Below are 17,676 nucleotides of genomic sequence, written 5' to 3'. Positions count from 1 at the left end.
TGTGTGTGTGTGTGTGTGTGTGTGTGTGTGTGTGTGTGTGTGTGTGAAAAAAGAAAAATGGTGACATATGAGAAAGATCTCACCTTTTTTATAACTTGGGAAAAACTCCAATCATCAGTACAATGTTACTTGAACAGATTATGAACCATTGGCAAAGGAAACATGCAACAGTAAACACATTTGGCGCTGCCTATGATACAGAAAAACAGCAGACGTTTTGCAAAACCACATGCTTTTAGTCATTTGTTTGTAAAGGTGAGATAACACAAACAGGCGCAGCAACACAAAAACACTACAGAGACCATGTAAACCACAACCATTCCTGTAGTCCAAAGAAATGCCATTTAAAACCCTACGCTCAGTGACACATCATTCTCACAAAGGTGTGTTTTGTAAGCCTTCTCTGCTGTAACTTGGATTAAAAAAAAGGCTTTGCTCTCAAGCTGATCAAGACATTTGAGATTAAGCAAGAATAGCTTGATTGTTAGGCACTCCTACTAGTTAATCAAGCTATCTATATGACATCAGGGAAAGGAGAAAGTTTGTATTTTGGGTAATTTAAGCCAAGTGGATAAGAATTCTGTAATTATATAGCAACTACGATCAACTGGTAGATAATACGGAACACATTTTTGTACAAGAGATTTAATGGAAGGTTTCTCTTCTTTTTATTTCTAAGAGTAATCAATCAGTCCATTTTAACTGCATTCTCCCTAAATGTTTTGTTACAATTAAGTCTCATATCTGTTGCGTGATTTTGTTCTGCTGCTGCAAAGTAATTTTAAAATGCTATTGACAGAATCTGTCCATGGCACATACATTCTTCTTCCTTTGAGTTTGAATTCAGGTGTTTAAATGCCAGTTATTCCTCTAAAATCTCAATACTGAGCATGTGATTCTGGTAACTCAACAGCTTTTCCTTCTGATTTTGAATTACATAGGGGAAAACAAACAAACAGATACAACTATGACCTTACACCCACAAAATGTTACTGAAGTTTATTCACACAAGTAATTATATTGACTTCAGTGGGAATGCTTATTGACTCGTAAATAAAACAAAACATGAGTGTATTCATAATTGAGGGACCCATTTGAATTAAATGTTAAGGACCCAACAAAAATGTTAATTCAAAAAAAGGTTTGCAATTTTTAAAATGTATTCTGTAACATGTAATAATAACTTTACCATGTGGTAAAAATACAACTGCACTAGGCTGCAAATAGACGTTGCCTTTGTGCCATCATAAACATTTGTATGGTAACACAAAGCAAAACAAACAAATGTCCATCCCTTTTGTTAAAGGTGGGAGAGCATGGGCAGCCTAGCTCTCTAGCCATGCCAGGCAGGCACTGCTGGGACTTCAGGGGCCTGATCCTGTGTGCCCCAGAACCTTTTCATTTGGCAATGTCTGTTTATAGCCATAGGAGTATCAACAGCAAGATCAGGAACAACAGCTACTTCTTTAATTAAGTTAATTAAGCCACATCTCATTTAAGATATCACTGCACATTCTGCGAAGAAGGCTTACATGACTCTTGCAGGTGCTAAAACAATGCGTCACAATTTGTGTCTCTACCAAAAACCTTGAAGTCCTTTCTTTTCTCTTAAAGTAACCAATCAAACAAAACCAGAAAAGAAAAGCATAAACACCACAAACCATCATTTATTTCTGCAGTTCTTAAGAGTTGTTCTATAGGTGGTTGAGAGGGGGGTTTGGGGGGGTGTTAATTTTTACTGCAATCTACAATATAAAGCAAATGTTAAGCTTTCATTAAAAAATAAAAAACTATTACAAAGGTACAATCTTAACAAAGAAAACCAATCAACCCAACTGAGCCTTTAGACAACCAATAGCAGATGTAAAAAATATAACTCTTCTCTTGTACGTTTACACATAGCTTGAAAAGCCTGACTGAGGCAAATTTTAAGCACAGACCATTTATTTTCATTATTTTATTTTAAGCTGTCACTGCCTAGCTAAATTACCACAGAAAATGCAACATTAACTTTGCAAAACTGAAATGGCAAAAGTCAGGAAATGCAAGAATGTAATATTCTCTTTGTGAATTACAGAGATAATTATGATGAAAGGTAACTATAACTCCATAATTCAGTCACCTACATATATTCTCCCAATTGTAGACCAATACATATATATAAGTGTAGCCCATATATATGTTACTCACATTTTTGTACATATATACATAATACTTTTAAACAACAGCCCTTATAACAACCCCTGTGAGATAGGTAAGCAGTTAATGTTATTCTGCCGATGAAGACACTGGCATACAGTGGGGTTTAGTGGCTTGCCCAGTAACCCCCAATGAATAAATTTCATGAGTTCTTGTTTTTTTTCTTTTTTTTTTGTATTTTCCCATGAGTTCACTCTCCAGTTTCCTCACCATTAAACATTAATATATAATTATGAACAGAAATATGAATAATGGATGTTCATGCTGTTTTTTTTTTTTATTATAAAATGTGTATTGAGCACTGTGCAGTTACAAGGTTTATTATCCAATGTAATAAATCCTTTTGTTGTTTGTCTTTTTATCGATTGCCTGTGGAAGGAGTGATTTCTGGGCAAGTGATATTCCAGGCTTGTTCTTTTTATGAAGAGGGGGACTTGTAATTTTTTTTCAACCCAAAAGCGGGGGTGGGTACCTTGATCTGGCCAAGATTCCTTTGCTAGGACTGCAAGTTCTGGTACAAGGGCAGGGGAACTGAGGCTTGCTGAGTTAAGGAGTTATCTCAGGGCAATCATGGTCTGTTCCTTGAAGCAAACAGGAGCACAGTGGGGAGATGGGTTTGTCACAGACCATATTAAAGCAGTGACTTAAAGCCTCCTACTTTGTGCCTTAACTACCAAATTTGCTGTTTCCAGCTGGGGTTTACCATGGCACCAGTAAGTGAGTGGGGGTATACAGCAGGGAGGGAATTGGATCAGCAGCCCACGTGTGGTGGCCAGAACCAGAGGGGTTACTATCATGAGCAATAAATATATGCTCTTGGGGACATCCAGGCAATTGTTTAGCAGTTAAGATTAGCTAATGCAAAGCTTGAAAGTTTGCAACCTGCAAGTGGAATTTGCCTGTCACAATTTAACCAGTGTTGAATCTAACTGTTTGCACTGATCATGGGCCCCAAAAATAAGCAAACTACAAGATTAGCTGATCTAACAGGTTTTTTTTAAAGGTCACTCGTAATAAGATCTGACTGCCTAATATAATTAGCACATTCCTAGGAATCCACGGAATAAAAAACCAAGGGGTTGAGATTGGGCAGGTAATGCTAATTTCAAACCTCAAAGTATTGTGGTGTAATTTGCTTACTGGGTGAACCCGAGTTCAGGCAGTAACCTTTCATGATAATTTCTAACACCTTTTGATCCCACAGAGTAACAGCTATAGGGCAAGACTGTGAGTGGCTCTAAAGCCAACAGATTAGCATAAGATAAGGCATAAAGGAACGTGCATGTCAAGTGACCAGTTAGAAGGATGGGACAGAAGGACCATTGCTGTACCAAGCCTGGACCCCAGACTCCCAGTGTGAGTGAGGACCAGATCCTGACCAAGGGACCTTCCTGGTGACCCCTCAGACAGCGTTGACTGGGGACACCCGACTTCGCTGGAACAACTTGGTGCACACCTGGCATAGAAGGACTGCCGATAAGTTACATTATGAAAGAGTGGGTACAAGATTTCTGTAGAGCACGTACAGGAGACTGTTAAATGATAAAGCTACTTGTTAGTACTTACCACAGATATTAGTCAATATCAGTGCCTGGTATGGTGATTACACTTGCTCAGAAAAGGCAGAATCCTAGCAGTGATATTAATGACCTAGGCATCTTTGATAGAAGTTGTGTATGGATGTGTGCAGTATCTTGTTAGAAGGCTGCACAGCTTGAGATGACCACCTACATGTATCTGAATGCTAATGGAAATTATTTAAATTATCTGAAGTAAGGGTGCAGGAATAAAACTCAAAGGAAAAGCTGAGACTGAATATTAGTAAAGAGTATTATTACTGTGCAAATTAAAGTGGATGCGAAGTCTCCCATATTAAAAAAAATGTGGAAGATAGTTCCACATTTCAATAAATCTTACTGTCAAGTATATGATTTCCAACTATTCAGTCTAAACTTTCCCTTTGAGCTTCATCTCTTCACCCTTTATTTAAGGCTTCTGTTTACATCTTTTGCACTCAGTAAAGCCTTCACTTAAGGGTAGGGAACAATCTTGCATTGTCATGGGATTAAGAAAATGTCCACAGAGGTATTTTCATCTCTTGTCACAAGGTGTTAACCATATAGGTTAACTGATTTGGGGTTCAGAAGCAAAAGCACAGTAGGTTTTAAATAAGTGGAAATAAGTGTCAAAACAACAATTTTAAAATAAAAGTCTGAGCTATTAATCAATCTGGGATAACAGACAACTGAAGAGCAATGGGGTTAAGAGACATAGGCCTGTTAAAAAATAAAGGTCAGTAGGCAATTTCTTTCATATTTGTATGCATGGTACCCCAAAATGATTATGGGAGAATCCTCCATTTAAATATTTCAAAGAACATAAACAAATCAATGGAAATAAATGAAAGCTAGTTTAAATATTTCTCTCTTGACTGAGGCAACAATCAACTAGAAATCCTAAAAGGAAGCGAGTGGGAGTCTACTACTATTACTTTCTCCTAATTATAGGGCTCTTTCACAGACAATATTTATGGCAGCTTTTTGTCAGTTCTTGGGGAAGTAGTTCATTGCACAGAAGCATCCGATTTCAAAATCCTAAACTCCCACAAAGCAGATTCAAATCGTAACAAGGTCAATGGCTCCCCTTCCATTTTGCAGTTTAAGGAATCTATCAAGGAAGATTAGAAAAATGTGAGATCCTCTCTGTTTCTTCCCCCTCTCCTTTAAACAAAAAAAGGGAAAATTCAGTCATTCTTCCCATAAACATTTCTATTTTCACACATACTTGTGTATCATGTGAAAAGGCTGGTAGCTGTCCTCCCATCCCTTAAATAACAGAATTATGTGAGAATTCTCTACATAAATAGTTCAAAAAATAAATGAATTGGAGCTGCATATAGTTTATGAAGTTATTTGGGATGAATGGTACTTTATAACAACAATAGTATGTTCTGTGAATTAACTGATTACTTCTGAAATGCAATATATGAACTGCATTATCAGTGTAGGGCTAAAGTCAAAGCTTTCAGTTATTAATTATACAAACTTAGACAACTGTAGCATTTAATGTAAACTTTCATTACCATACCTTTTCCCATAATTTCCAGTATAAGTATTTTTATGGAATAATTTGGGTTTTCAATATTGTTATTACCAGTTTTGAGACTAACTGGTTTACAAGATAGTATTCTACAGTAATTTTTACAAGACAGTAATTTGTGTGCTGTCAAGCTACTTAAAGTTAGATAGCTTGATCCAAAGAGAGAACTGGATGACTTCCCCATAAGAAAGCCAAAAGAAATAAAAGTAGGATTATGGTAAAATTATTAAAATCACAGGTAACATGTGGGTTGAAAGATGCATTCACAGCTCAAAATTCCCATCCTCCAGTTAGATTATTTTGTTCTGGCTGCCAATATTATAATTGACAGTTAAGGATGTCTACTAATGGTCTCATTAAGACCACTGCTGGTTGTTACTGCCCATTCGTTTACCAGTTTTTAGCATTCAGGGGATGACTATGAAAATTAGATTAATTGTATTTATTTTATCATTTATGCTCCTTTTCTTTTTTTTTTTTTGACGGTAGGCTTTCTTGGGAGAAAACAAAGCTTTGAGAGCGAAACTGGACGGATTTATTAGCCTAAAAAGTGCATCTGAACTGTAGCACCAGTGCCAAAAGTCACCCAGACTGGAAGAAAGTTTGGATATAATTACAGATCTGACCTCTGAAGTAAGAGAGTACCTTTAACACACTGTAAAAGGAGAAACGAAACACTGTTTGCCACAGCCTGAGTTCTGGGTCATCTGCTATTTTTCATGTTAATATCATTACAAATATCCCCTAAAATGTTATTATGCCTAACATTAAAGAATCGCAAACGAATGTCCAGTACTCAGGCCACTGAATTACTATTTAAAAGTAAAGATGGGGTCTAAAGAGGACAGAATCTAAATACTCAAACCAGAACTACCAAGGTATACCTAGGCTATCATCTCTTCTATTGGAAAAATGGCCATTATATCTTGTGGCTGCATGTTAAAAAAAATGTTACTTGGAGTGAGTGAGTAGTACAGAAATCTACAGTATGGTGAGAGAGATCTATAGCTATGTATGGGGATGTTAGACCAAACCTTTCCGTCCCTCTCTGTATCCAATGTTCTAAGGTTGCTCTGCTTCAAAGAAAAAAGAATAAGTGTAGTGGAATCAGGAAAATCTGTCCACATTAAGTTAAAATGGCATGCAATCAATATAATTTCCACCTTATACAAATAAATAAATAAATGAATGAAGCATTTCAGACTAACAACAAGGAATTCTGAAATAACCTGCATCTCTTCCTTCTTCAAATTTACGCTTATCATTTGCATGTGTGCATGCTTCATTTTAGAAGGTTCATGAGATTAAGTGCAGCGGCTTACAAGTATAGTTAAAATTAATGAAGTTACACATTAGAGAGAGAGAAATGAACCTCATCTATTGCTCCACGGAGATGCACTCTTCCTTTTTAATAGTTGTTTTTCTCTTCTTGTTTTTATTACCTTATCTCCCATAGGGGTTTAAACACCATGCCACCTGGATATAGATTCTCTCATATTTCATAATTCTCAGCAGGATTCAACAGCAAGATTACTGTAGCATCTTCTATTGAGTTGGACAGAAACACAGAATCACATATGCTAGGCTTGAAAATTACTTCATGTTTGGAAAATTATTTTTACTTTAAAAAAGCTTTACTTTCTAAAGCCTGAGCCTATCATTCGTGAAAACATTTAAGTTTAAATAATGCCCATGCGCATCGCACAAAGGTACAACCACCAAAGATGCTTCTATTTGACAGGAAGTTAATTAGACTCCTAGACAAATGATTTTATGGGAACAGGAAATTTCCCCACTCTGTCACACAATTTCTGTACTAGTACTGATACTGCTTTATAGGTTACATCATGTAAACTTTTTTGCATAACACCTCTAAACTTTGTTCAGGATCTCATGATCTCACACCCCAGTTGCTGTAACATCAAGTTCTCTGGCCTTGGCAAGTGTGTTATTTTCCTGCTAATATATATTCAGAGCGCTGTTGCTTGGACCCTGGTACCCTCTCAAGAGCACATCAAACAAACTGCCTGTCTTCACTTTCAAGGTGTTTCAGTCTATCACCAAGCAAGATGTCACTTCCTGTCTCTAGTTAGTCAGTGAGTTCAACTTCCATCATCCACTTGCTGAATTTTTAAATCCATCTCCTTGTGTGTCCCTTATGCTGGCCCACTGGGTAAAGTATAACTGCAACTTCAGCTGACAATCAAGCAACTCCCCAGCACAATGTAGCTCCAGCCACAAAACCTACTATGGAGTTGGGTAAGTATTGAGACAGCTAGCCTGCCTGAGCTCCATGATGTTGCAGCTACATTATGATCAGCACCCAAGCTAGCTAGCTCTGTGGTTCTTTGCACTTAAATTGTAGGTGGACGAGGTAAGAACTAGTTTTTTTCTGTTTGTACGGTGCTGAGCACAAAGATGATCCTTATCTACTACTAAGACTTCAAGAAACCATGCAAATAATAATTATTATAGTGCTAAATAGGGGACATGCTTAGAAGGGAATGAGTGAAGGCAAAAAATAATTTAAATTTAGGCACTAAAACATAAAATACATTCCTCGTACATCAGTCTTATCAAATAATTTTGAGGTTACTTTAAAAAACTGAAGGACATGGATGCATCCTCCCAAAATGTGCCTCCCACCAAAGCCATTTAAAAAGATAGAAGGCCTGTATAAAATACTTCATTGCTAAAAAGATAGTTTTCTTCACCTAATCAAAATGTAACGGAATAAAATAATCAATTAAAAGAGAAACTTCTATTTGTTCTACCCACAATATTTTGGGCACTTACCATGTGACAAGGGATGTTATCATCTCTAGCTTTCGGAACTAGCATCCACTCATATTCATAATTAAACATTCTCCTTGCCATCAGACATCTTTGAGGTAAACAGACTGCTCTAACTTTTAACTGAATCTAATTTGCACAAAATAAACTTTTCCAATCAGAAGATCTTACAACACCTTCAGTTCTCCTGTAAAATATGAATTTTCATTTCCACCTAGGAGAAATTTCATGATCTTTGCATTCTCCTACATCTGAAGAAGGGTGTGTGCGCCTGAAAGCTTGTAAATAAGGATTTTTTTTGCAAATATCTAGTTGGTTTAATAAAAGATATAATCTCCATCCAGAGTTCTGAGTCAGTATTTTGTGCACTTACAAGCATTATGTGTTTCTACTGAGAGAATCAGTTTGCCCAATAGAAAGCTTAAGTGCACAAATGTTCATGTAGTTTCTCCTGGACCAAAAATGGTGGTTCTAATGAAAATATAAATCCATTCCCAACCAAGAAGAAACGGCTCCCAGGTGAGTTTCTTCCAGAAGAATAAGCATGCTTACACTTTTGATACAAGCCACAGCATCATCCTCCACCCTCCCAGTGTGCACCTCTGTCTCCCCTTGCTCCAAGGAGAAAGTCTGCGACTCAGGCTGCATTTCACAGCTCCAGCCAAGCATGGAGCAAAACCCCCCAACTGGTTTGGGGCAAGGAAAGACCAGTTCTTGCACTGTGTTCCAAGATGACAAAGGATGCTGAGGCAACTGTACCCCTGTATGTGCCCAGACCTCATACCTCTAAGGCGCAGACCCAGGCCCCCACACCTTCACTCCTACACCACTGCTGTTCCATTGCAGGCTCTGGGAATAGAAGTTGACATGGCTGCAAGCAACAAGAGAGGTCTCTTTTCTCCATGCGTGACAGCAAGGAGAAAGGGAGGGAGGGAGTGGGGGCTGTGAGTAGGAGCATCTCACAAGGGCATGAATCCCTGGGGCAGCCAGCCTATCAGGGCTGCACTGTGCCTCTTTCTGCTCTTGGCACTATCTGGGAGCAAGGGGAGCCTGCAGAGCCCACTCAGATTCATGCACAGGGGACCCCAGTTTGTGGGCCAGTGGCAGTGCAGGGTGTCTGTACACACCTGCCCAGTCCCTCTAACATTTGTACAGTGTTTTCCTGGCAGGTTTTCCTACTGGGGGAACAAAAAAGTGAGACTTCTCACAGTTCATCTGAACAACTGTATGCACCCTCCATCCTTTGTGTTGCTTCTGTTTTGTAACCTAACCCACACCCATTACCAAGACATACAATTTATGGGCCACGGGCACGTCATATGCTGCTAATTTCTTACAATTTTCATTGGCTTATATCATGTGCACTATTTGGGCAGAGTCCCTGATGTCTCTAGTATAACTGACAACTTAAACAACCACTAAAGGTGACACGTACCTTTATAACTCAAGTTCACTGCATGACAAAAACTCACAATAGATATTTGTTATTTTGTCATTTCTTCCCAGTCCCATCTTGCCAAAACTGGCATCAACTTTATCAGGTGCTGTCTGATTCCTGTGCCATATAAATAAAAGTCAGCAGAGACAAGACTGCTCACAGGAGAGACAGAATTCCCTCTACAGGCTCTACCTAAACCAGCCCTCTTTAAGGCCAGTTTGGGAGGCAGTCAGAGATATCTGAACCATCTGTTTAGAACAGGAAGAAAATGCCTTTATAATAAAGTAGTCAGGGATGGGTTATGCCCTTGGGAGCTGGTTGGATACATTTGTAATAAATTAGCTTGTGTATTTTATTGACTCTGAGTGAAAACTTCACATACAATGGGGAGCACTGTATTGCAATGTCAGACTCACATTCACTATTCACAAAGATTAGGTTTGGGAGAGTAAAAATTTTAATGTAAGACTTCTGTACCTTTAAATTATACTTTCAGGAATGCTATGGTAAATGAATGCTGCAGGTAGCTTACTGTGATGTATATTCCCCATCACACGCTCCATTGTCAAAGAAAAAGGCATTCCTTGGATGAAGCTTGCAAGCTCTACTGCCTTTATAGACATAGTCCTGCCAATTACCCCATAAAACTCAAGAACAGTGAAAGGGCAATGCCATCTAGGCCAGATGAATGTGTTCTGCTCATCTGCTTGTTTTCTGAGCTCAACACTATTCTCTCTCTCAGGTGGCTTGTGAAGTTTTTCAGATAAAAAAAAAGAGCAGACATTTAATAAATAAGACAGAAAAAGCCATTTAATCCCTTAGCTAGAAACTTCATGCATTTAACCAGTTCTGTCTGTATGGTGATGGTAGCAGTGCTTCAGCTGCTCACCAGTAAATACACTTTGGATGATGGCATGTAAATGTAGGTGCCAAAACATTGCACTCCCTGTTAATGAGACAGATGTGAAGATCCAGAACAAATTAATTTTCTTTACATTTGCTCTAAGAACAGGAAAGGGATGAAAATATGATTTTATAGGCTTTCAACAACTAGACTTGAGAGGTGCACATTATAATATGAAATAAATATGAAGATTAATTAAACTAGATAACACATAATATTGTGATGACACATACTTTCCTTTGTTTAGGAGAATGGGTTAAAAAAATAGATATACTACTGTATTTACCTGAATATAAGACAACCCTGCACGTAAGACAATTCTCTAATAATTGGATTCTATAGATGGAAAATTTGTAAATTCGTTATAATTTTCCAGGTATATTATCTAATTATTGGAACTCTACCTTCAATTTGTTGCCTTCTCACTGCTACAGCAGGGAAAATAGATCTAGAGGAATCTGGTGGCACCCTTGCCCTCTGCCCTGCCAACTTCTTCCTATGGCATCCTCTCTCCTCCCCATCACTGTCAGACCCTGCTCTCCCGTGAATACATAGAAATGAGTGGTAAATTTGAAAACAATAATTTTGAAATAAACATACTTGTAGTAATTTGCATATCAGCAAATTACTATGGGTACCCATAGATTTAATTAATCAAGAACTGATGCATTTTACCTTTTTTTTTAAACTGAAGCAAAATTTTAGCTCAGGTATGCCATAAACACTTCTAAGCAGCACTTCTGAATCTTCTTACATATTGTACAAACTAGGTGAGATATTCCAAAGTCAAAAGACTCATGATTTACCTTATAGCTCATTGGGCTGGGCCCCAGCAGTCAACAGGATTTCAAGCTATGATGACCCTATAGCTCAGCATTGCTCAGTATGTGTGTGTACTCCACAGCAAAGGATCCATGTGCTAATTAGCCCCCTACTCATGACTGGAACCAGGTGTTCTTGTAACATGTCCCAGGATCCTGTGAGGTCACACTAATCAGATGAGACAGGTTGAGAGAGGGGCAAAGGAGGGATTCTGAGTGAACTGTTTGGAGACCTGTTTAGTGATGTTTTCTGACATTTAAGGCTGGTGAAGGAACAGAAATAATTGAAAATGAGAAAGGCACAGCTGGGCTCTGGGAGTGAAGAGGAAGTAAAAATGTATTCAATGTAGTAGCTCACTGTGACTTGAAAAAGAGCTGACTGAGGGGGACTGAGCACAATGGCCACTACCATATATCTTATTCAGATAGGCTGCATTACACTAACCTTGCTCTAAGTTCCCATCAGTATGTTTGCACAGTATGGGCCATGTGTTTTATAGTCATGCTCAATGTTGGCTGCATTTCATCAATTTCATAACTACTTTCCATTGCTGAACAAATGCTGCTTTTGACAGTGGTTTAATGACAGACAAAATGTATTGAATGAGGAATCCTTGTATGCAAATGGAGTAAGGCAGGGAAGGAGAAGAAGCTTCCCATATTATATTATGAAACACTTTTATTATCAAATGGAAACTCTTTAAAATAAAATGATTGGTACTTGTTTTAATTTTTCCTACTTGAGTTTACTGTATAAAACCAAAACATGTGCCATAGGCTAAATACAATCTTAGGCAAAGCTGCATGTCACAGGCTCATTTGGCAATCGAAAAACTGCCTGATACACAGTAGGTATCTGATCCTCTGTCCCAGTAGCTCTCAACCTTTTCAGTCAGGGCACCCCTCCACAACTTACGTGAATGTGGCAGCAACCCTGCTTGAGAACCATTGTTGTGTTCAACTTATCTCAGCAGTTCTCAACTGGAGGTCGCTGCCACAAAGTAAAACTGTCCCATGCGCCTGGTACACAGCCAGCCCAGGAAGGGCTGTGGCACATTTGCACACTCCTGCATCAGGGTTCTAATGAAGCCCTGCTGAAGCTGTTCCTGGTTCAAACTTGTATGGTCTCCCAGAAAGAGGCACATAGGACAGGTGGAACTGTTCCACGTGCCTCTGTTTTCAGGAGGAGCATGGGGGGGGGGGGTTTCCAACTGTATACAATTTTACAAACAGTCTGTAAAAAAAACAACTTAAAAAGCCCTGTTTGTAAAAGTCTGTAAAACATAAAAACATGGAATTGCTACAGCTTTAAGCTCTGTGGCAAGAAGAAAGCTGGAGCAGCTGAAAAACAGATGGAGCACAGCACCTACTGTCTGAGTTGGAGCTCAGCACTCTGCACACACTGAGCTCTTATGACGGCTTTGCCACTCACCAGAGCCTGCTAGACCCCAGAATGTGCTGCTGCAGGGTCCCTATGCATGGCCCCTGCCTACAGCAGCTGCTCACAGTAAAGGTACCAGGAGACTGGCAGTGCAGCTGGTATGGAGCTGTGGGATGGAAGAGGAGAGCAGTGACTGAGAGTCTGTCTCAAGACGGTGGGAGCAGAGCCAACAGGAGTAAGACTATGGGGTGGGTTGGGGGGAGCTGAAGGGTGCAATTGGGGGTGTCAGGGTATGGGATGAGTAGGGTACCCATGTGGTGGGGGGGAACAGAGTGCAGTACAGCGGCCAACCCAAGAATTCTTTTTTATGACAGTTAAAACGTGTCAGGAAACATGTTTCTCTATCAGTGAGATATGTGCAGATTGTCAGTAAAAATAATTTGAGTTGACAACCCTGGGAGGTGGGGTGGGGGGGAGGGCTGGCTCTTCTGCTTTTTTTAAGAAAAGGGTTTAGAGAACCCCAATGAAGGAGGAATGCATAAGTGCCATAACCCTGCATGCAGGACACTTTTATCTGGCTGCTATGGTGGCTGTCGCAGTGCTTGTATCATAGCACCCATAAGGGGGTCTCCCATCACCCCAGTTGAGAACAACTACTCTAGTCTCTCTCATCTACTGTCAGTGCTATATTATTACCAGTGCTCAAACTAACTAGGTCCTGCCAATTTCAAGTCTGCTGTTAGAAGTAAGGGGTTGGGAATAATAATGTAACATGCATTAAGGAGCTGCAAAACAAGTTGAAAGCAGGATGTTCTTATGTGAATTAGAAGGCATGGTTACACTGGTTTAGGTTGCGGCTTTAATATTTAAATCAATGGGATTTCAGAAATGGCTAGTAGCATCTTAAAGTGCTTGTGGGCATCTTAAAGTGGTTTCTACAGTATTGTTCAAATTAGTGTACTATGGTAAGTTTGTATACCTTTGATATCTTCAACTTGTATTTTGAGGGAGTGGGGAATAAATGTCCTCCTAATATTCCAGAGTAATTGTAAGTTTCTTCTAATATCATCAAGAAAAAAAGAGTTATGTTGACATTTAAACAGTTAACGTTAAGGTCCAGAGTTTACATACGGGAGATGAATGGGGCAGCTGACAGCTTTGAGCACTACTGGCTGCATCAGTCTTATGAATGCAACATAATGTAATAGACATTTACAAATCTTAAAAAAAAATATATATGTATATATCAGAACATGATAGTGCTCAGGCAACAAACCCAAACCAAACCAAACCCCTCTCAAAAAATCCCATGCCTTTCCTGTGGACTGCGTTAAAGCCAAGAACAACTTAAAATATAGCACTAAGAAATTAATGGTGTTCTGAACTCACTACACTGCAACTCCAGATGCCTGATATCAGTGCACTGTATTGTATTCATCTTTGTTAAATCTATCTAGGAGAAAGAAAAGTCCCTCTGAAGTGCCTTTCCTTTGTAGATTTAAGTATGAGAGTTAATCTTATTGCCCAACAGCATTTAGTAGAAAGACATATTTCTTACAGTTTTAGGAAGAGTTTAAAACAAAAGAAAAGGTCAGTGAAGGAAATCTTATAACTGCTGAACTTATGATATGGCAATAACAAAAAAATAGCTCCTTCACAATAAAGGCCACTTCTTGCTCATCTTGTCAATGGATATTCACATTGAGATCATTACATTTGGATAACGCCCCCTTATAAAACCTAATGGCTCCCTAAGAGCCAGTCTGCATAGTCATGCAGTAGAGTCTGAGTACTTAAAATGTATAGTACCTACATATTGTATTGAACTTCCTTATTAAAAATCAATTTGGAGATGGTGTGTGGTCTGAAAGACTGGGAATGGGCAACGAGCTATTTAAACCTTCTGCCTTTAGGTCAATGCATTGATTTCAGTGTAGTCTGGTGGTGAATGAGTTTTGCTACCGCAAATTTGGCAGTGTTAGCCCAGTCAACAACAAACAAAATTCCTTTTCACACAAACCCCACCAAACTGGCAAGCAAGCAGCTACAAAGAGAAATCAAGGACTGGGTGAACACTGTCTTCTCGCACCAGGGCTGAAGGACATTAGTACAGTGTAAAGTGTGGTCCTTGTCCTGTGGGTAACAGGGAACAGCATTCATGAAATCAGAGAATGCATCTGGTTTTTAGGTCAGTCCCAGCGTCTTGATCAATTTTAAAATGCAGCCCAGTGTCTTGTCCTAGTTTTCAGAAACTGAAGCAGACTCTAGGAAGCCCTAGCCAGATAAAATGGGGAAATTAAAACCTGGCTGGTTCACTGCACATGCGTTTCATGGCCCCCTGCCAGCCTATTTATAAAATCTGATCCATATGTATTCTTTCTCCACTTACTCTATTTTCTCAAATACAACATGCACCTTTCCCCCAAAATTGACGTAAGCAGGGAAGCTGATGTTCTGACTGAGATAGAAGCACCCTGCTGTTGTATTACTATTTAGACAGATAAAGTAGTCAGTTGATTTAGCTGCTCATTGTTCTTCACTCCAGAGGTGTTAAGCAATCATTTCTCCTTCTTAATGGTTGTGCTGTTCCACTAATCAAAGTAACCTCTCTTAGGGGAATTTTGCTGTCTGCTAGCTGCTCCTGATCTCTATTCTCCAAACTTTAAACAGAAAAGGGAGGGTGAGGCAGCTGAAGATTAGGCTCTGTCCCTGCTCTCTGCAGCCATAACTGGAAAAAAAATTCTTTAGTCTGCTTCTCAAAAAAAAAAAGGTGCTTATTATATTCCAGGGCATGTTATATGAGAGAAAATACAGCAGTGTTGTGCATTTTCTAGTTCTGCTGGATACTGCCACCCTGCTAATCGCACTTTCCAACGCAACTGCACATCTTTCTGAACCAACTGCCATCCTTCAGCATATAGATACAAACCAATATGAACTTTAGCTCCCTGGCTCTAAGGAAGTGTTATGAGCAGGGATCTACCTAAATCACAGGGGGATTTATCAATTTTTGTGGGGTGACTGCAACAAAGTTCTAATTCTGCAGTCATTTTGTAGCAACCCTGCCCCTTGGCACTGACTGGCAAAGGGGCTTGAGTGGGAAGAGGAGAAGGGATGAGGGGGTGGCCGCCATCTTGATTGCTGGCTGCCCTTCGAGCAGCCCTGACCCTTGGTGCTGATTGTCAGAGAGGTCCTGGCACAGGGGAAGAGGGATGAGGGGGCAGCTGCCATCTTGTCTGCTGCTCTTTGTGCCATCCTGCCAGCCAGCCCCTTCCCCTCCTGACAACAAAGACTGCTGTCTTCCACTGGGAGCTGGCAGTTTTTGGGTTTCCACAAAATGCATGAAACTTAAAATTAAGTAGGTCCTGCTTCCTAGCTACGAGCAACACTGTGCTGATCTGTACGTGCAGGCATGTACTATTTGGCCTGGTCACTATATATCCTCTGCTCTGTACTAGCTATGATCACTGATTTTACTTTGTTTTCTTGCGGGACAGTGGGCAACAACAGCAGCCTTGTGCCTGGATGTTGACATAGGAATAAAGAGCACAGCAAATGAAAGAATGAGAATGAACATAGTATAGTATAGAGACTAAAGGTGAAAAAGGAGGGTGAAGAGTAGTGAGAGAAAGAAAATGAAATGAGATAGCAAGACAAGAAGGAAAGAGGAGAAACAGGTGTCTCCATTTGACAATTTGATCATTCATTTGATCACACAGACCTTCAGTCTGTAGGGCTGTCAGTAAAGCACATTTTATAGGCAGAGTTCATAAAAAACATACAACATGAACAATTTACTCTTCTAGCAATCATTCCTCCTCTCTCTTATTTTTAGCACCACGTCAAATCCAGCCTATGGAATAACAATTCAGGTTTCTCACTGTCAAAATAAAGATAAAGCCTTGTCAGAATTCCCATATGGAATCTGTTCACTTTAGATTTTTCTCCACCCATTTAGTGAATGATTCAAAGCCCACTAACATCAGTTTAAGTCTCTGAATTACCTTCCACAGGTTTGATCAAGTTCTTCAACAAGATTCTATTTAATTACTAGGATATATTACACTCAATATTCAGTGGCATCTCAATTCAACAAAATGATAATCATAATGAGAAAATGCAGCAGTAATGAAAATTAGAGCAAATCTGAGAAACAATCATATTTCTAAATAAAAAATGAGATAGGATTATATGCCCTGCACACCACCTTTCTCCTCCTTTTCCCCATCCCCCAGCATTACCAAAATGACTACATGGCTGCACCACTTGGAGGATACAGACATTGACTTGAAAAAGCACTTGAAAAAATTAGTCAAAACCCATGAGAAAAGTTTAAATTCAAAGGCAAACAAAAATTCTGTTCGAGAGCAAGTGCGAAAAAAGCAAGCCAAAAATTTGAAAGAGCATCTCTTTCAGTCTTCTCTACTATTCAGTTTCATTCAAATCTTACTGTACTTAACGGAAAGTCTACTTCTGAGTTCAACTGAATTTGGATCTCAGAAGGAGCTGGAAAAGCTGAAATGAATAAGCGCGTATTTTTTTCCCCTCAATTTTCCCAATATAATTTAAATTATAGGAGCAGAAGCAAACCTTAGCTGTAACAGCAGTATTTTTTTTGTGCATATGTATAAGAAACAACATACTTATCTTACTCCACCATTTGGAAGCATGTTAATGACAGAGCTTAGAATCCTTTTGCCAAGTTTCATGGAAGAAGCTTTTTCTTTTTTTAAATAGAAAAGGACTTTGCCCCCAAAGTGAGTTCATAATGGAAACACCATAATAAAGACAGCATTTGTATGTATGTTCCTTTAAAATGTAAAACTAGTGAAATTCTTGCACAACCTTATTTGGATTAAAATTATGGTAAAAATACAAATCCAAGAAAGACTCACTATGTCTCCAGGAGGTAAAAGAGACCGTGTATCGAGGCTGCGCATCTTAATTTTCCTAACAGAGTGGATGCATAGCCAAATTTAATTTAGAGTGTACACACTACCCTCCCCCCCCCCCCCTTTTACCTGCAACCCAAGAATTTTTA

The 17,676-nt window shown here is 39.2% G+C and overlaps 1 protein-coding gene across 5 annotated transcripts in view; it reads right to left on the bottom strand.

Annotated features, from left to right (window-relative positions):
• The window catches only part of APP (amyloid beta precursor protein), a 494,720-nt gene that overhangs the window by 104,455 nt on the left and 372,589 nt on the right, over nucleotides 1-17,676 (bottom strand). The window lies entirely within an intron of this gene.

The sequence above is a fragment of the Gavialis gangeticus genome, unplaced genomic scaffold, assembly GCF_001723915.1.
Source record: "Gavialis gangeticus isolate Ggan-Ray unplaced genomic scaffold, GavGan_comp1, whole genome shotgun sequence".
In the NCBI taxonomy this organism is placed as follows: domain Eukaryota; kingdom Metazoa; phylum Chordata; order Crocodylia; family Gavialidae; genus Gavialis; species Gavialis gangeticus.
This window is presented reverse-complemented; position numbering and strand designations above follow the sequence as displayed.